Here is a 21,258-nt window from a genome sequence, read left to right as displayed (position 1 = left end):
TCCAACTCAAAATAAGAAATATTGAAAAATAGCAGACATTAAATAACACCCAATGATTAAAACGAACAAGGATAAAAAAAATCAAGCACTCTCCATACCTTACAACTTTTGATTTCCAGATGCCCTGAGATTGTCGTAGATTAGCTGATAGGGTGGGAAGGGAGTGGTTGTTGCGCACAAACGCCCGAATGTTTGATGGCGTCCATGCACAAATACCCTGCGCTCGCTGAGCGCAGTTTAGAAATGGCCTGGCCGTTAGCGAATCTCCGGGTACACGCAGAAGTGCCAGGCCAATGAAAAGGGGCAAGCTGGGGGCAGGGCCGGTGCAAGGGGATTTGGCGCCCTAGGCGAGCCTTCTTCCTTGCGCCCCCCCCCCGGTCTCGGCCCCGACTCCTACCTCATTCTCAATCACGCCCGCTGACTGGGGTTTTCTGGGTCGCGAGCAGATTGGGCACTGCTTGCGGCCCGCCAAATCTCCACTCCTCTTTGCCACCACTTGCGGCCCCATATGGCTCGCACCCAGTGGCGCACCAAGGGTCTCCGGCACCCAGGGGCCAATGCATTTGTGTGCCACAGAAAATCAGTGGCATCTCTAGACAGAAGAATTTGTTTTGGGTGGGGGGGGGGGGGGCCAAAATGACATTTCTTCATCACACCCACCTCTATAGCATGGATCCTGCTTTAAAATTGGTTATAAAAAAAAGTGTTGTTAAAAAAAGTCCAAAGGGTCCTCTGCATTATTTTAAAAAGCTGGCCAGTTTCACACTTCTAGTAAAACTACTATAAAATTATTTGATAGCCTCATTCAACTAATTCTATATGGATTATGAGAGTGAAGTCTGGAATATATAGGAAGGGACAGAATGTCAATACAAATCCTGCACCTCCAGTTCTGTATCTCTGTGCATCCACTGAAATTCCCCCAAACAATGGAGCTTGGATGTTTCCCTACAGCTCATCATACTAAAAGATATTTTCAAATTCTGGTGTCACCTCACAGTAACAGCAGCACAAACACCTTCCACTGCCAGACACATTGTGAACTAACATAAAGCACCGCAAAAGAGACACCCAAAATCTATACTGCAATCCCATCATAACATAACAGTAATAACACCAAGGACTCAAACAACAATAACCCTACCTGTGAATAAGCAAGGATAAATATTACACTGGGTCCTAGAATACCAATACACCACCTACTGAGGAAACAAAACAAACCCAATTGCTATAGATCCCTATGCTAGCAGAATCTCTCATCATGGTCACACACACAGAGCAGAGACAGACCTTCACCAAATACAGAATACAAAATAAAGGAGCACAAATTAGAAAAAACTGAAATGGAAACCCCAAGAAGCCAGACTCTGTGTATTAGCAATGGAAAAACAGAACAACCATTCCTCATAAAACAAATAAAATCAAGAAACAAAGCATCAGTTATAATAGTAAAACCATACTAATAAAATATTTTAAAACTACTGATAAATAGAATTTCTATTAATTAAAATCATATACATTTTTTACAATTTCCCAAACACCAATAAAATATTTCAAAACAGTACATATATCAAATAACACACAATAATTAAAACTAATAAGGATTTTAAAAAGCCCCTGCTGTCCATACATGGGAGCTCTTGATTTCCAGTCACCCTGATATTGTCGAGGATTAGGAGGTTATCCTCTCTCTCTCACACATACTCACATGTCCATTCTCTCTCACACATACACTGTCACATACATACACATTCATGCTCTTATACCCAACCATAACCTCTCGCTCTCACAGACACTGACACACTCTCAGGGTGTAAGACACTCTCTTCCCCCCCCCCCCCCCCCCCCACTCACACACACTCTTACTCCCCTGGATTTTCTCATACACACTCATGCTCTCACTGGCTCCCTCACATACACACAAACACACACTCCCAGGCAAGCTCCCACTCGTTCTCACACAGACACACACACACAGGCAAGCTCCTAGTCATTCTCACACTGAACCCCAGGCAGGCTCCCATTCATTTTCACACCACTCCCTCTCCATCCCCCAGGCATGCACACATTCATTCTCACACACAGAGACCCCCAGGCAGGCACCAATTTATTCTCACACACACACATACACCACAAACAGGCAGGCACATATTCTCACACATACAAACCCCAGGAAGACACCCATACATTCTCATACACAGACACACCCTCAGGCAGGCACCCATGCATTCACACACATACACCGCCAGGCAGACTCCCATTCATACACATGCACACACTAAAGGCAGAGACCCCCTCTCTTTCTTTTGCCAGCAACCTCAGAGCCTCTCTCATCCCTCTGCTGCCACTGTCACTGCTGCTGTATGGCTATTGCGGAGGTGCTGATTGCTGCTATTGGCACTGAAGCCCATTCTGCTGCCTCCTCTGTGCAGACCCCATGGGCTTCCAGTTCCTCTATGCTGATCTCGTACATTGTGAGATCCGCATAGAGAAAGTGCTACTCTTGCACATTCCCAAAGATTACATGTTCCAATCAGTAAAAAGTAATTTATTTCTTTTTACATTTGCTGTCTGATCTTAGTTTTCTAATCGGTTGGTCACAGGCTTTTTTTTTCCACCTTCCCTTTCTTATTTTTTTGCCAATTCCTTTTATAACATATTTCTTTTCTCTCCATCTGTCTGCTTCCCTCAAACACACAGTCAGGTTCTCATTCTCACATGCTTTCTCTCTCTCACATACACAGGCATTCTCACATGCTGTCCCTCATACAATTATTTATACACAGTCTCTCTCTTGCACATCCTGTCTAACTCTCACTCCCACATGCTGTCTTGCTCAAGCACAGGTTCTCACTGTCACATGCTCTCTCTCATACAATCATTCCTACACACAGGCTCTCACTGTCACATGCTGACTCACACACACACACACACAGGCTCTCTCTCACTCCCACATGCTGTCTTGCTCAAGCACAGGCTCTCACTATCACATGCTGTCTCTCACACACACAGAGGCTCTCCCATGCTGTCTCTGCAAACATTCAGGTCTTCACTCACACCCACACACACAGTCTCTCAACTCATCTCATACACGCACACATACACACTGTACAAACCCTCAGTCTCTCTCTCACCTCTGGGCCTCCTCTTCACGGGCCACTGCAGGATGGGCTCTGCAGCGGCCCCGGTCTTCTCGAGCCGCGCTGATCCTCTTCTGCACGCGGCTGATGCTCCTCCTCTTTCCTGCCCGCGCGGCTCCGGCAACATTTTTCTTCCGGGGCCGCGCGGGCAGGAAGGAGGAGAAGTTCCTGCATTGGCTGATGCTCCTCCTCTTTCCTGCCCGCGCGGCTCCGGCAACATTTTTCTTCCGGGGCCGCGCGGGCAGGAAGGAGGAGAAGTTCCTGCATTGGCTGATGCTCCTCCTCTTTCCTGCCCGCGCGGCTCCGGCAACATTTTTCTTTCGGGGCCGCGCGGGCAGGAAGGAGGAGAAGTTCCTGCATTGGCTGATGCTCCTCCTCTTTCCTGCCCGCGCGGCCCCGGCAAACATTTTTCTTCCGGGGCCGCGCGGGCAGGAAGGAGGAGAAGTTCCTGCATTGGCTGATGCTCCTCCTCTTTCCTGCCCGCGCGGCCCCGGCAACATTTTTCTTCCGGGGCCGCGCGGGCAGGAAGGAGGAGAAGTTCCTGCATTGGCTGATGCTCCTCCTCTTTCCTGCCCGCGCGGCCCCGGCAACATTTTCTTCCGGGGCCGCGCGGGCAGGAAGGAGGAGGAGGAGCACCAGCATGTTTAGACGCGACTGTACCACGGTCCTGCCGATCTTCTTGCTGTGTGTATCCGGCACACAGCATAGCAGTAGTTCACCGCTCAGCCGCCATTGGGATGACGTCCACCGGCGGCCATTGGCCATCAGCGGCTCGGCGCCCCCTAATGCTCAGCGCCCTAGGCGATCGCCTAGTCCACCTAGTGCTTCCGCCGGCCCTGGCTGGGGGGCGGTGTCTGGACGGGGCCCTACCCCGGGGAAGCGGGCCCCAGCAGCCAGCCGGTGTGCAGTGCTTACTTCTCCGATGAAGAGGAAGTAAGTAGTGAAACAAACAAACAAAAAATAAAATAGGGTAGATAGAGTTAGGTTAGGGGTTGGAGAGGAGAGGGGAAAAGGGATGAAGGGTAGGTAGGGCTATAGAAAAGTTCCCTCCAGGTCCGACTGGTAGGGAAGTAGGCAAAGGCCCAATCACGTCACCGTGCTACTTTATAAAAATCCCCCCCCGTGCAAGCGAGTCACGACCTGCCCACACATGCATGAAGATATCGTATTTTATAACATGCGTGCACATGGAGGCCCGCGCCCGTTTTTTAAAATCGTACCTCCACAAGACCTACCCGCTCCTCCCTTCGTGGAACTTTTATCCCCCCATCTATAAAATCCACAAGACTCATCTCCACCACCAATAGGGCCCTTTCCCTCGCAGGCCCTTCCCTGTGGAACTCCATGCCACTTGACCTTCGCACCGAAACCTCCACACCCACCTTTAAAAAGAAACTCAAAACCTGGCTCTTCCTCCAAGCATACCCCCAATCACCTTCACCACCTATAAACACCTTAACCCAACCTCCATCTAGTACTAGTACTAACACCCCTACCACAGGACCTACACCCATCCCCTCAAGACAACCACAAACCCCTCACTTATCATGCACACAATAATCTATCTCTTATTAGCACCGTACATATCTTCTTACCCCTTTCACTGTTGCCCTTGCGCATTTTCAAATATTGCACACAACCTCTGTACATACCACTTGTTCATTGTTTCCCTGTACATATTTTCTCCTCACGTTTCCGTCTTCACCCCCCCTGCCCCCCCCTTTGTCTCGACCACCCCCTCCCCTCCCTCCCCTATTTATTTAGTTATTGATCTGTTACTATGTTCTAGGTTACACAATGTTCCTTGTAAAGGCTTTGCCTATATATATCCTTGTTTTAAGTTATCTGTAAACCGGCACGATGTGCAAACGGTTGCCGATATATAAAATTAAATAAATAAAAATACACAGACACACATTCGCTCTCTCTCTCTTACATACAAGCTCTCCTACACATGCATGCTCTGCCACACATACATATATACACACATGCTTTATTTAAACTAGCTGCTAAATCAGCACCCCAAGCTAGTCAATTGTTTTCTGCTTGTTTGCACTACTCCTTTAGTAGCGTTAAGTTAAATAATTCTCTCTCTCTTAATGGCCCTGTATTGTACACCCTGTTTATTGTAACTTTCTTTCTAGTTAAATGGTTTTTCCCCAGTTATGACGTAAACCGGTACGATAAGACTTCGTCTTGAGCATCGGTATATTAAAAGAATTTAAATAAATAAATAAAATGCTTTCTAACACTTGGACACATATGCACACGTTTTCTAACACTTGCGCGCACACACACACATATTCTCTCTCACACTCTCTTTCTTTTGCACAAGCTCCTCTGTCTCACAAATGCACATACACACAGGTTTTGTATCACTCACACATACTCACCACACAGGCTCCCTCTCCCTCTCTCTCACAAAAACAAAATCCTTCTCTCTCTCTCTCTCACTCACACACATTCCCCATCATACAAGCTCCCTTTCTTTCTCATTCACATACACACACCCTCACATGGGCTCCCTCTGTCTCTCTATACATACAAACACATGCACACACCCTCACACAGGCTTCCTCTCTCTCTTGCACACACATACACAAACACAAACACCCTGACACAAGCTCCCCCTCTCTCTCATATACATACTTTTACAAAGGCTCCCTCTCTCTCTCTCATACATACTCTTACAAAGGTTCCCACGTGCTCTCGCTCTCTTATATGTACACTCATCCCTTCACAAAGGCTCCTTCTCTTACACACAAACATGCACCCTCACTACCTCATTTACACACAATCCTTCTTTCACACATACCCTCATTCATGCACACAGGCTCGCAATTTCACTCACACACTCCTTCACACAAGATCCCTTTCTTTTTCTCTCTCACACACACAGACTCACACAAACAGGCTCTCTTACACTCATTTTGAGCCTTTCCATCTTCTTCCACTGCAGGTAGGATGGACTCCATATTTAAATGTTTAATGTATTTGACAAAGGTAACGCATAAGTTCCTGCAAATTTTGTTTAAATGTAAACCGATGTGATATGTAAAATCGAACACCGGTATATAAAAGTAAATAAATAAATAAACTCTATCAGGCCTCTCCTCTGTGTCTTCAGCTGTGAGCAGGGTGGGCTGTTTCCGTGGCTCTCCCAGGCCTTTCTCTTCTGTGTCTTTGGCCAAAGGTAGGATGGACTTTGCCCACGGCACTGCCAGGCCTAATCTTTGGCAGCAAGTAGGACCGGTTCTGTTCACAGTTCACCGGGCCACTTCCCTAATCTTCTGTCCTGAGTGGAATGGGTTCCACTCATGGCTCTATCAGACCTAATTTGCAGCTATAAAAGGGATGTGCTCTGCTTGCAGTCCTGCTGAGCAAATCTTCAGCCATGAGTGGGATGGGCAACATTTGTGTCCCCATCAGGCCTATCTTCGGCCATGAATGTACTCCACTGGGCCTATCCAGCCATAAGTGGGATGGGCTCTGCTCTTGCAGCCCCGCTCTGTTCCTCTCCTGTGTGTCTTCAGCTGTCATCCAGGAACCTGTGCTGCCCCCTAATGCAGGGGTGGCCAGCCAGCATTTCTCAAGCCACATGCAGCTCTTTGGAGGAGTCTGTGCAGCTCTTGGAGCTGGCCCCATAATTCTTATATGGATGGCAGGCATAGAGAGAGAGCTTCAACTCGCAGAATTTGCATATATAGATCCTCCCCATTCTCAAAAAACTGCCCGCAACAGAAGATGTAATGTCTAACTTCTGGTGTAGACAGGCTGCTGAGAACAGGGAGGATCGCCATGTGCAGGAATTTGCTGGGACAGAGCTGATTTTCTTTCATGCCGCCGCGAGCGTGAGCTGCGCGGTTCCCTCGCTGGTATCTGAGCTGCGCTGCGCCGCCTCTGCTGTTGCTGCTACATTAATTTTCTCACTGTGCTGTTGCTGCTAAGGCTATCGTTGCCATGCTGGTCTTCTGTCACGGCTCTCTTCACAGTGCCAGTCTGTTCACCACCAAAGTGACTGCCCGGGCAAGGAATCCGCTGCTCCACCGCCTCTGCTTGTCCCCCAGTAGGACAATAACTCAGCCACTTGAGTGGGATGGGGGTGGGGGAGGGGAAGGGGCAGAAGTGAGAAAAGAGGGAGATGTTGGAGAGAAGAAAAGAGAGAGGCAGAGTGTGGCAGACTGCTGGTACCCACAACCAGCAGAGAGAGGGAGAGGCGGAGACAATAAAGGTAATGCCATTATTATTACTAATAACAACCTTTTCAATGTTAAAAAGTAGTTACAAGATTACGTGACTCTCGAGCTCTCTTTGTTTTGTTTTTTCTGCTCTTGGTCTGTGAAAGGTTGGCCACCCCTACCCTAGTGGTTGGCACTCTAGGCGACTGCCTTCTTCCCTGATTACTTTTATCATTAGCCTATCCCTGGAGTCCAAAGTAATGTGCAATAAGCAAAGCATAAAAACATTTCAAAGAACAAAACAAAACTTGCCCAGCTGCATTTAAATAAAGAGCAGACATAGATAAATGTTCCCAAACTATCAATTTCAACAACTAGGCAGACTGCGAATACAATTAAAAGTCATACTTTGAACAATAAATATATAAAAATAAATAAAAATGGTCTGTATGTCAAAGCCAGAAGTGTAAAAATGAAGATTAAAGAGCTAGAATGCATAGCATTGAATGAAGATGTAGATCTAATTAGCATCTCAGAGGCCTGGTAAAAGGAGGATAACCAATGGACACTCAGAGGTCCATATTCAGACTCAGTCCAGATAGCAAAGTTAGTCAGATAAACTTATCTGTCTAACTTTGGATACTGCAGCTGGGCACAAATTATACCAACATGACAGGCCACGCCAATTTGGTGAAGAGGTGGCGCTCTATGTTAAGGATGGCATAGAAACAAACAGGATAAAAATTTTGCAGAAATCAAAATATACTGTTATTTATTGATTTATATTCTGCCTATAAGGCATTTCACAGCGGATTTCATTCAGGTACTGTTTATAGAATCTCTGTGGGTAGAAATTCTCTGTGTGATGGGAAAGAGTATAGCTTTGGGGGTAGACTACCATCTGCCTGGCCAGGAGGAGGAGATAGACAGAAATTAGGAAAGCGAACAAATTAGGTAACACAACAACAAAGGAGATTTTAATTACTCCGTTATTGATTGGGTAAGTGTCTGGTCAGGACGTGTTTGGGCGGAAACATTTCTAGATGCTATGACCGATTCATAGAGCAGATGGTCTGGGAACTGAGGGCGGGGGGGGGGGGGGGGGGGAACACTCTAGGTTTAATTCTCACTGTGATGCAAAATCTGGTGCGAGGTAATGGTGATGGGGATCACTTGGCAAGAGACCTAATCAAATTTAACAATCATTGAAGAGAGGACATTAAAGAAAACTACTGTTGAGGCACTTAGGGAAGAACCACTTACAAAGACTTTAAAAAATATTCTAAAGGCTTTTATTTTTTCAAAGCACTTTGGTTCAATATTAAATCTTTATAGTTTATGTCCAGCATGGCTCACCATTTATTCAGAATTACCCACTCTCTTGATGACAAACGAGAGAATTTTTCCAGTCAAATTGTTTGTTATCAAGAGCATGTATTTTACATGGCTCATCACAGTTCTTATAAATAACAATGGCTTTTCTGATATCTGCTGCTAGCTGAGCAACCATCACTTAGGTCAGTCGACATTTTTCTATCTGTTTTATTGTATCTATATGTGATGGGGCTTTGCCAGACATGATCTCCGGTATTTTTCTCAGCAATGGGCAGGAGAAGGGGTTTTGGATAGCTAGGATTGCCCTAACCCCAACCTTTTTGGGAAAAGACTTGTATCATGCGCGTGCTCAGTGGTTGAGTGAAGGCGACCGAGGAGTGAGTGGACGGAAGGAGAGGAGCTCTGAAGAGTCTTGACCTCAATTCCTGGAGGTCCATTGACATGAAGAAGTACTATTGCTTTTTAGAAAAAAATTTTTGGAAAGAAAATTGATCAGTCCAGAGGGAAGGGAGCTCCCCTGGTATCTCAAAAGGCTGTATCAATGGATCTATTTGCTCAGGCGGCCAGTAAGCAGCATAGGTGAAGAAAAGTATTGAGGCTTTTGAGAAAAAAACCTCAAGAGACTTGAAGCTTTTGATGGATTACAGTTAAGAGGTTTTGCCCCACTTGGGATTTTTTTTGAAGATTTTTTTCTGCTTGGGGATATTCTTCCATCTTGACCAGCCTATGCTGGAGCTGCACTCTAATTATCCTTCCCTGCAAGGGGAGGATATGTTTTTTGCTATGGTTGAAGATGCAAGAGAGGGGAGAGTGTTGAGAAAATTTAAAATGGACAAGGAGACCATCGTTTTCATTGTAACAATATTTTATAATATTTCTGTTATTTTTTATTTTCATGATTTTTGACCTGGATACGTCTATTTAAGTTACAGTAAAATGATTATTTTGAACACCACTTTGGATTTTGATTTTTTTTCTTAATTTTCCCAGTGCATTAGCTAAATGGATGGACACTGGCTTGATCTTTGCTTTCTACCTATTTTACTACTTCTGGCTTCCTCTTGCACCTAGTAGTGATCATCGAGCTGGAGTGTGAGCCTTTGACTGATGTTCTGATTGACCGTGCCAGGGTCCCAGGAAGATAACTTTCCCCCATCTGAGCGTGAACCTTGGAAACCCATGCCATCCCTGGATGAAGTTCACAGTGCATACCCGGACCCACTACATATTCTGTATATGGGTTTTTTTTTACTGATGATGCTTAGAACTTTGGATTGCAGCACATAAATATTTTAAATAAAATAAACAGCATTTAACTGTAAACAAGATTATGATAAAATGAGGAAAAAAACTAAAAGAAGCAGTTGCAAAGGTTAAACATTTGCATGAGGCATGGACACTGTTTAAAAATACCATCTTGAAAGCCCAGACAAGATGTATTCCATGCATTAGAAAAAACAGAAAGGAGACCAACAAGAGCCAACAAGAATTCAGCAAAGGGAAGTCTTGTCTTACAATCTGTTAGATTGTTTTTGAAGGCATTAATAAACATGTCAACATGGTCAGTTTCCTCCTGCTCCTTTTGGCTTTGAGTTTCATCAGAACTAGGACTGGGATCTTGGCATCGCAAACTTTCATTTGCAGCTACCCAGGGAATTTTCACCTATTTTATATCATCTCCAAAATCTGGTCACTAGGTGTTGCCATTGCATAATGACTATGACTTCCTCCCCTCTAAAGGCTGGGAATGCTACCTCCGCAGCATCCCCACTCAAGGGTGGCCAGTTTAGAGAGCAGAAGACCCTAGCCAGGAATGAAATTCAGGCTTTAGAATAGGTATTAGGAAAGGCACAGCAGACCTGCCAAATCTCCTGCCCTGGACGGGAGGGTCCGCTTTGGGACTCTATCTCCCATTCTCCCGTACAAGAGCCAGAAGCTCCCGCCCAGTGCAAAGGTGGGAGAGCTCGGCCTCAGGGCTGCAGTCTCACATCACTTGAGTGGCCAGGGAAGGCAATGTTAATGCCACACCTCAGACTGCAGAGGGGGAGCTCCAGGAGTCTGGCATGCAGCAGTCCACAGACCTCTGTGATTTTAGAGCAGTTGTTCCATCTTTTTTTTTTTTTTTATCAACTATCGATAACTGCAACACCTTATATGTGAGTCTTCCCAAGTGCCATCTGACAGCCTTCAGCTCCTCTTGAATGCAGCTGCACATTTGGTTTCTGGTTGTGCTCTATGGGATAATATCACACCAGTATTGCAATCTGTGCCCTGGCTTCCTTCCTGCTGCTTTCTGTGCTTCCCCCTTTAAGGAACCACAGAAAGCAGGATTTATTTTTTTTTTGGGTCAGGCCTTTGAGCAGCACATAATTCTGCTTTCCGTGGCTCCTCCTATTTAGTATCGCAACAATACTAATAGAAGAAATCACAGAAAGCAAGATTTTTTGTTTTGTATCGTCAGCCCTTGAGCGCCGCATGCCAGCCAGGCATTACATTTGCAGCGTTAAAATGGGCACCGTGGCAATGTTTTGCATTGTGAGGTAATAGCTAATAGCCTCATCTACATGCATGTGATGAGCGCTATTAGCTATGTGCTCAGTTGGACGGGCTAATCCTGGTATTGCATCGGGGGTTATTTTAGCGCATCCAAATAGTGCGTCCAACCGTGTGTTAAGCGGCACGCTGACCTGAGTGCCGAATATTGTATCGGCCTGTCAGATAGTACTAGAACTAGGGGGCACACCTGGAAAGTAACTGGTAGATTTTAAAACAAATTGGGGAAAAAAGTATCTTTTCACTCAACACACAATTAAGATATGGAATTTTTTTTACCAGAGGATGTGGTCATGGCAACTAGCATAGCTGGGTTTAAAAAGGGTCTGGGGGAAAAAAAAGGCCATAACCAGGTGACTCCAGGAAACCCACCATTTATCCCAAGCAAGAAGAACTTGGATCTACGTGTTGAGACTGGCCACTGCTGGGTTTACGATGCCGGGCTCGAAAGACATTTGGTCTGAACCAGCGTGGCACCTCTTATGCTCCTGTGCGGGGTAGTGCTCAGCAGTGTAAAGGTACAACTTAAGGAGGTTGATTGGAAAGCAAGAAAACCCTCAGCTGAGACATTGGCTACTAGTTGCGCTTTTATTCATTAGATTTGATCTTAAAACAGGGGCACCCAGCGTTTATAAATTTGTGCACAATGATACGGACGATTAAGCTTTTGATACCCATGCAGTGTCTCTTGGTTCAGCTTTAGTACTGTTGGCAACGACAGTACAATGCATACACACAGTGATAATGGAAAGGGGAGTAACTGATGGCGTCATTCGTATGTAATGACGTGGAAAGTTTTGTGGTTGGGAATGAGTTTTGAGATACATTTTAGGCGATTCCTGTTTATTGGACCAGCTTAACTGTGACTATGCTTTCTTCGTTAAGATGATCCAATAAAAAGGTATCACCTACAACTTATTTGTTGACCCTTGTTTTTACATAGGCAAGAAGACTTAACACAGCAAACACATGAACTTTGATACAGAATTTGAAACGGGGAGGAGATAGGGCCAGTTCCAGAGAAACTAGGGCAAATATGGTCAGTTCTAACCCAATCAATAACCAGAGTGAGCAAAGGTCGTTTGTGAGCCCTCCTTTATCACCTTTTAATTTTCTGAAGCTTCTGTTTGAAGGCAGTTTCCAAGATGACAGGGAACTGTTACAACAGGAGGTTAACAAATGGGGGTTTTCAATGACAGAAGGATTTCTTCAAACAGGGCCAGCTCCAATTACAAACGGTCCCCATGTCTGGTGGGGCCTGTTTGCTGAGCCTGACGTGCATTCTCTCTACTTTCTGAAGGTGAGGGCTCTTTCATCAAATCCAGGTCTGCGTGTTTCCTCACAAGCCCCAAGGCGGAGTCTTACCTGTCATGAAGCAAGAACATGACAAAAGGCGCTTCTGTCCACCTGACAGGGGAGCTGCATTCTACCTCACCTCCTCCCCCTCCCCTACGCGCTGTTTGCATCCTGGCTAGGCCGGTGTCCTAAGCCCTGACAACTGCTGCTAGCCCCTATTGACAAACCTGCAGTCTGCAGCACCTCCTGGGTGAGGGGAGGAGGGGGGGGATGTGTTGTGTTGAATAGCTGGAGATGTTTATCGGCTGAAATGCCTCTTAAGCTAAAGCTCTTTCATCTGGAAGCCTGGCTGCTACTAACATTACATTTCCTGGCTCTTTGTCTCTCCAACTAGAAGCTCTCCTGTGTGCAACACCTGGGAACAACAAACAGCTACCCAGTTAGAACCAGACTTCAGGGAAGCATTTCATATCAGGCCACTAGAGCAGCTGATGGGGGGGAAAAAGAGGAGCTTTCAAAAGCCTTCAGACTGAATCTTAAATTAAACAGGCTTTATAGACCAGAGCGTAATCCACCATGGCCTGTACACAAGGGAAAATGTGCAGTTTGATTACCTGATGTCATGGGAATTAAAGAAGGTGGAGTAGAGATGGGCTAAGCTAATTTCAGGAATCATGAGCCAGGCTTCACAAATCGGGGACTCCTTGTGACGTGCTCATTTTTCCCATCCAACCCCCCTGACAGCAGATAAAGACAGCAAGGCCAGGGCTTTTTTTTTTCAGGGGATACTTGCCAGTACGACTAAGTGTACTGGCACCTTTTTCCTCAACCTGCTTGATTTGCCCCTTGGTCCCTCAGTTTTCCCCAGAAAGAAAGCACTGAGCCAGGTCCGCATTTAGTATGCATATTCCCGATGCAGTACCTCCGAGCCTACCAAATCTCAGACTTTTCCCTCACGGCTTTGCAGCTGCAAATCCTTTGTGCATTTTTTTTGGGGGGGGGGGGGGGGGGGTGTAATTTTCCAAGTCACGTCACGCATAAAACTAGGTTTTATGTGTATATGTGGCTCTTTGAAAACAGATCCAGCTGGTTTGCGCGTGAAACTATGCAGGGAGCAAGAGTTTGCACTTGCTTGTACGTGGCACACTAAACAGGCCTTCCAGGAGGCGGAAGAGGGTCAGGATGGGGATTTACGCATGTATGCTGCATGAGGCTCTCCACACACTCATGAATTTTCAAAGGGCTTTTATGCATAAGTTGGCTTTGAATCTCTGCCGGTAAAAAGTACCCCCAGAATTTAGACTATGCGGGCTGTTTGAGAAGTATCCTTCCCAGTCCTTTGCTTTCTTGAATTGTGTTCGCAGTGGGCCGGCTGGGGTGAGTGTGGCAGCTCTCCCGGATGCAAACCTGCAATGGGGCACAGAGTTTCAGCTTTCCAACCAATAATTCAGAACTAAATCTAGGAAGTTATTTATTTTGATATTTTTTCATTGTTGGCAATCCTAGAAAGTATTTATTTATATCCTGCCTGCCACCTCCAATACAATTGTCCAGGGTGGGTTATAGCTAGGTTTACACACATAAAATTAAAAACTCACATACAACAACTAAAATTATAACATTTTAAACGTATTATTAAGCTAAAACAGCTTAAAAGCTTCCTGAAACAAAAATGCTTTTAGGCTCTTTCTAAATTTTTTATATAAGTCTCAGTTCTCTATTCAACAGGAAGGGTGTTCTACATAAAGAACGATGTTCTTGTTCGATGTAAAGCGCCGCCACAGGCACTAGTTTCTTGTTTCGCTGTGAACCGATGTGATATCATTGATGAATGTCGGTATATAAAACCGTTAAATAAATAAATAAATAAATAAAAGGTGCTAAGAATGAAAATCTTCTATTACATGTCGATTGTAAGTGAAAATCTTGGCTCGGAGGTAGCTCGAGCTTTGCTGTCCCTTCTGATTAGGGTTGCCAACTGGCTCCAGATTTTCAGGACAGGTTGATCCAGTCCTGGTTTGACTCCCCTGCATGCGGGTACTTGTAGACTTGCTTTTCTTTAGGGAATGCAATAGGGAAATCAGGATAAGTCCCAGCATGCAATGGGGTAAAGCCAGGACTGATTCAACCTTTCCTGAAAATCTGGAGCCAGTTGGCAAAGCTACTTCTGATCTCATATCTCCCCGGTTCATACTGCCATAGCGTTGTTATTAACATACATTTATATTCTAACTGAAGTAGCTAATACACAATAACCATCATTTTAAATTGTGCACAACTTCTGATAGGCAGCCAATGAAGGTCTTTTAATACCAAGGTAGTGTGGTCATCCTTTCTGTTACCCCTAAGCATCCTAGCTACCTCATGCTGGGCCACCTGTATTACCCGCAATACTTTATCTAACAAACCTACAAGTAAACTGTAATAGAGAGTTAGCAGATATTTTATATATATAATATAATATATATATATATATATATATAATATATATATATATAATATAACAAATTTTGTTTATAATTTTATTGCAAAACTTCCCATATTATTGTTCCCCCCTCTCGTTAATGCCTTGTTATCATGTTTTTACTGTTCAATGTAAAGCGCCATGCCGTGCGTTTGTTTTTGCGTTACAATGTGAACCGATATGATATCCTGGATGAATGTCGGTATATAAAAATTTTAAATAAATAAATAAATAAATAAATAAATATTTATTCTATTTATTTAAAAAATGCTTCTTAATTGCATCTCTCCAAGCAATTTACAACCTAATCATTACATTAAAACAATGTACAATCAAACAAATCTCAAAAGACCAATATTACCAGAGACAATTCTTACTAGTCACTCACCAGGCCATTGATATAAGCCATGCTTTTAATTTCTTTGGTAACCTCAAAATCTCATTTTCTTCCCTTAGATTTTGTGGGAGATTATGCCACATGCCTGAAGCCAGAAATGAGATAGAGATATGAATTTGTTTGAAACAAATGGGTAATACACAATGAATGAGTTTATCTTTGGTTTGTTTTGTTGTTTCCAAAATAAATGGATGGTGCCTCTGAAAATGCTTGAAAATTTTAGTTTCATTAGGGAAAAACTGCTAATTTTTTTTCTCATCAAGATAAGGAACTGGGGAGGGAAGGGATAAGGAAGGAGGAAGACCAATCAAGGTGAAGCACTTTTTCAATCAGCCTATTCCAACTTGACTTCCTCATTTTTTAAAATCTGAAACTAAAGAAAAATGTTACTTTGAATCACCATTTTGTTTAGTCATTTCTCTGTTGGATTTCAGACAGAGAGGTTCTGCTACTGAAGCTCTTTCTCAGAGTGAAATAAATGGTTTTAAAAAAAGATTTAGGAAGGAAGCCAAATTTAGGCTCTTAGGTAGAAAGCTTAAATCCAGAACCTCCAGGGTGGCATTCTCTGAAATGCTCCCTGTTCCACGCGCAGGACACCAGAGGCAGGCAGAGCTCCAGAGTCTCAATGCGTGGATGAGACTATGGTGCAAGGAAGAGGTATTCAGTTTTGTTAGGAACTGGGGAACCTTTTGGGGAAGGGGGAGTCTCTTCCGAAGGGATGGGCTCCACCTTAACCAGGGTGGAACCAGACTGCTGGTGCTAATCATTAAAAAGGAGATAGAGCAGCTTTTAAATTAGAACAAAGGGGAAAGCCGACAGTCGCTCAGCAGCGCATGGTTCGGAGAAAGGTATCTTTAAAGGATACTAATGATGCATTAGAATTAGAGCATCCAGACTGTGAGGTTCTAATAATTAGAAAAGTAGTCCAAGTGCCTGTAACTAAAAACTCACCTGAGCTAAAAAATTCTAACTTATCCCTATCAATTAAAAAGCAGAATGAAAATACAAACAAAAAACAAACTTTGAAATGTTTGTATGCTAATGCTAGAAGTCTAAGTAGTAAGATGGGAGAATTAGAATGTATAGCAGTGAATGATGACATAGACTTAATTGGCATCTCAGAGACATGGTGGAAGGAGGATAACCAATGGGACAGTGCTATACCGGGGTACAAATTATATCGCAATGACAGAGAGGAGCAGTCGGGAGGAGGTGTGGCACTTTATGTCCGGGATGGCATAGAGTCCAACAGGATAAACATCCTGCATGAGACTAAATACAAAATTGAATCTTTATGGGTAGAAATCCCTTGTGTGTCGGGGAAGACTATAGTGATAGGGGTATAACTACCGTCCACCTGGTCAAGATGGTGAGACGGACAGTGAAATGCTAAGAGAAATTAAGGAAGCTAACCAAATTGGTAGTGCAGTAATAATGAGAGACTTCAATTACCAATAAACACTGGTGCAAGCTAAAACTTATCACCACCAAGAGTTTCAAATAATGTCTTTTTTTATTATTCCAAACACGTTAGAAGTAACAGGAAACTTAGAATGGCAACTCCGTATGTCATAGCAACAATTCTCAGTAGTCCCCCAACATGGTCTCGTGTTTCGCTAGGCTGCATCGGGAGGGACCAAGGATGGCGCCGGCCGTACGGCAACACGATTCGACTGCAGGAGGTCGTTCCGGACACCCGCTGGACTTTTGGCAAGTCTTGTGGGGGTCAGGAGGCCCCCCCAAGCTGGCCAAAAGTCCCTGGGGGTCCAGCGGGGGTCCGGGAACGACCTCCTGCAGTCGAATCGTGTTGCCGTACGGCCGGCGCCATTTTGCGCAAAATGGCGCCGGCCGTACGGCAACACGATTCGAGTGCAGGAGGTCGCTCCCGGACACCCGCTGGACTTTTGGCAAGTCTTGTGGGGGTCAGGAGCCCCCCCCAAGCTGGCCAAAAGTCCCTGGGGGTCCAGCGGGGGTCCCGGTGTGATCTTTTACTCTCGGGCCTGCGGTGCGTTGTAGAAATGGCGCCGGCGCTACCTTTGCCCTGTAGCGCCGGCGCCATTTCTACAACGCACCGCAGGCCCGAGAGTAAAAGATCACACCGGGACCCCCGCTCTGGACCCCAGGTAATTTAAGGCATTTTGGGAGGGTTCGGGAGGGTGGGGGATTTATTTTAAAGGGTCGGGGTGGGTTTTAGGGATGTTTTAGTGTGCCGGTTTTCCCGCCCTCCCACGATTTACACGATATTTACAAAAACAAAACCGCGACGAAACGATTCCCTCCCCCCCCCCAGCCGAAATCGATCGTTAAGACGATCGATCACACGATTCACATCTCTAGTCTTTGCTCTCTTTCTGTGTGTATGGAAAGTAGTCAGTATACTGTGCATGTGACTCTTTCACAAATTGCATCACTTAGTCATTAGTGTAAGTGTATATATATTCATCAAGCAGACAGAAGTGTATGGCACACTTCGCTTCTAAGAAAAGTGATTGTGGCTGGTCTTCTGTGCTATCTGTGTGTGTGTGTGTATGTTTTAATCAGTGTTTTAACTAGTATTTTTATAAATGTTTTCTTGTTTTCCTCCAGGCCCAGCACCACTGAGTGTGCAAACCGTGCAATTGCACAGGACACACACCCAGTGGGGCGTTGTTGGGAGCAGGGAGAGATCCATGGTGCCACCGGTGAACCCAATCCTACTGCTGGCAGAAGAGGAGTAGGCCCGTGGTGCTGCCGGTGGACCTGATCCCACCAGCAGTGGAAGGAGGAGGTCCGTGCTGCCACCAGTGAACCTGATCCCACCGCTTCCAGAAGAAGAGGAGGTCCGTGGTACCATCGGTGGACCCGAACCCATCAGCGGTTGAAGGAGGTCCATGGTGCCGCCAGTGGAACTAATTGCACTGGAGGCAGAAGAAGAAGAGGCCCTTGGTGCCGCTGATGGACCTGGTCCCACAGGCGATGGAAGGAGGTCCATGGTGCTGCTGGTGGACCCAGTCCCACTAGCGGCAGAAGCAGGAGGCCACAGCAGAGGAAGCCCATCTGGCAGCTCCTCCAGTGCTGGCTCCGCAGTACTGAACAGTCACCCCCTGCTGGCCATGGGTGTCTAAAATGTAATTCCAGCCCTGCCTATAAGGCCCATCAGATTTGCCCAATGTCTCTTCTGTTGCAATACCATGATCTGTGGCTTTCCCTTCCCTTCCTTGCAACTATAGACCCTCTGTGCTTTTTTTGAATTCTGTTACTGTTTCTGCCTTCATTGTCTCCACTGGGCAGTAGTTCAATACATCCACCCCCCTTCCTTGTTAATGCAGTAGCACAGGTACATGCCAGCACTGAATGTGGTGCTTTGATCTCCATTCCGTTGTCCCATAGATCTGTGCTGCACGTCTAAGAAGATGAGCGATGGATTAGTATAAATTGTTCTCCTGCAACAAGATGGCTCTTTCCAGTTAGCTTTTCCTTTTTTCCCCCCAAAACACTAAAATCTTTTACAAATTCCAAAATCACCACTACTCGAAGGAGTAGCAGTTTTGTATAACTGCACCCGAGCTCTGGCCCAGAATTCTTGGTGTCGCAAATGGAAGTAATGCTAATTGCGTGGGGGAGGGGGAGGGGAAGGCAGCTGCTGATGGCAAATAAAAGGTGCATCCATATTTGGATGAATCCGTGTTCGAGGGTCTGTTTGCGAAGGAGGTAAGGCATTAATGGAGCGTCTGTAGAAGCCCCTCCTCCTGCATGCCTCAACTATGATAACATTTCTCTGTCTTTCTCTGAATATCTTCTAAATATCTGCATTTGCTATTTGAGTTTTTGGCTCCCCTCTTCCACCACATTTGAGATCCTAAGAAATCTGAGTGAATTTTGACAGAATTTAAGGTCAAGGGCTTTCGATATTAGAAACCAAAAATGGGAAGGGCTTGCCAAAAGTTTGCTCCAGTGCCAGAATGGTTCCGGGTTTTTCTGAGGCATTTCCCACAGTGAAAATAAAGGCAAACATTCCTTAAAATCTGGAGAAAGCATCTGATAGAGCTCCCGCCTCCTCCCCTGGTTAAGTCCTTGGTAAAGGGGAGAAAAGAGCAGTAAAGCTCAAAAACATCTAAAAAGTCACAGAAAGTGAGGGAAGATAAAGAAATGCACAAGTAATGAAAAAATCTGCCGGTTAAACTCTGGATGTTTAAGTTTGCCTCAGAACATAGGGAAGTGAATGCCTGGCCTGCCGCTGTACATTAAACATTAACCGGCGGCGCTGATAGGCAAACCATTCTCATGAGATATGTGGTTGGCCTGGAAATGGAGAGTCTGTTGGTGGTCCCCACACAAAGCTGCCCTTGAATGAATGAATGACTTTCCATTCCTAAGCTAAAATTGCAACAGTTAGACATGTGCACTCTGTATCTCATTAGGAGAGATAAATATACGCCACAAGCTCAGCACTTTCGAGTGTTTTATACCCAAAAGGAACATATGCTGTAATCACAGCAGGGGACAGGAAATGCCACCCACAAGACCTAGAGAGTAAATGCAATGAGGCAAAGTCAGTAGTGTCGAGTCGCAAAATGATGGCAAGAAGAGGGCATACGCCCCGATTCCAGCTCACCTCATTTTGAGGGCGGCTCTTTCACTGGAAGACAGACATCCTCCTCATCACACCATTCATTTCTACAGATGAATATCCTGGATGTGTATTTGAATGGCGCTGTGTATCCGCTCTTTCACTATGACAACTGAAAGTCATGAAATCCTTGCTCACTATTGATTCAACGGGTTTGAAAGCACAGAACGCCCTTGCTACCCAGTCTCAAGATCTGCTGGCAGCTTTACAAAGGTAAAGTTTCAGTACACTATGATCTGAGTAGGAGAATATTGGCGCTGGCACAGTATTATGGACCCAGTCCTGGTTCAAAAGCAAACGTATATATTACCTTGAAAACACCATTTGCCAACTTTGATCACTGGTAGCAGCCTCTTTATTTATTGAGGTCTCCCCTTGCCTTGCTTGAAAACTGTCATCTTCACCAACTGAAGGTTCTTTGTAAATCAAAAGAACTACTACTACTACCAGTTCTCATCATTCCCAAAGTGCTACTTGACAAAACACAGCGCCATTCAAATACACATACAGGATGAAAAAGGCCCTTAACATCACTGTGACTTGGATTGACCTATGCTGGAAACAGGATGCTGGACTTGATGGACCCTTGGTCTGACCCAGTATGGCTTGGCAAGCCTTATGTTCTTATGGGACATTATGAGAAGCAAATATTGACTTGATGCTGTTTTTTCTTGCAAGGACTTTCATGATTTCTCAAGACAATGTTTCTGCCAGACATCTCACACTGAACAAAGAAAACCACTCACACTCCAGGACTCATAAGCCTGTCATCATTTATGAAACCTTCATACCAAGTAAACGGGCTTTACATAAATCACTTATATATATGGTTAGAGGAATATAGATTTCTTCTCATAATCATTAAGATGATAAATGCCTGACTTTTATAATCAGTCTCCTATGAATTTTTTTTTATCATTTTCTTATTTTTGCATTTAAAATTACTTTTAAAAGCAAATCGCCATAGCCACTTATCTTGAGATGCTGTGTTAAAACTCTTATTGCACCAAATAGAAAGCCCGACAAGGCTCATGTTTTGAAACTTCTCCTTCCTTAGGGGCTATTGGTATGGCGGACAAATTCAATTATTTTCATAAGAACATAAGAAATTGCCATGCTGGGTCAGACCAAGGGTCCATCAAGCCCTGCATCCTGTTTCCAACAGAGGCCAAAACCAGGCCACAAGAACCTGGCAATTACCCAAACACTAAGAAGAACCCATGCTACTGATGTAATTAATAGCAGTGCTATTCCCTAAGTATAATTGATTAATAGCCATTAATGGA

The 21,258-nt window shown here is 44.9% G+C and overlaps 1 long non-coding RNA gene across 1 annotated transcript; it reads left to right on the top strand.

The window, feature by feature from the left end:
* Nucleotides 1–3,902: 3,902 nt before the first annotated feature.
* LOC115082210 lies at nt 3,903–21,034 on the top strand. The gene is made up of 3 exons (XR_003854106.1): nt 3,903–4,073; nt 15,423–15,496; nt 17,950–21,034. It is a non-coding gene; the product is annotated as an uncharacterized LOC115082210 (long non-coding RNA).
* Nucleotides 21,035–21,258: the final 224 nt, after the last annotated feature.

This window comes from Rhinatrema bivittatum, unplaced genomic scaffold (genome assembly GCF_901001135.1).
Source record: "Rhinatrema bivittatum unplaced genomic scaffold, aRhiBiv1.1, whole genome shotgun sequence".
NCBI classification, from domain to species: domain Eukaryota; kingdom Metazoa; phylum Chordata; class Amphibia; order Gymnophiona; family Rhinatrematidae; genus Rhinatrema; species Rhinatrema bivittatum.
Note: the sequence above shows the minus strand (reverse complement) of the source record. Positions and strands in the feature narration are given on the sequence as shown.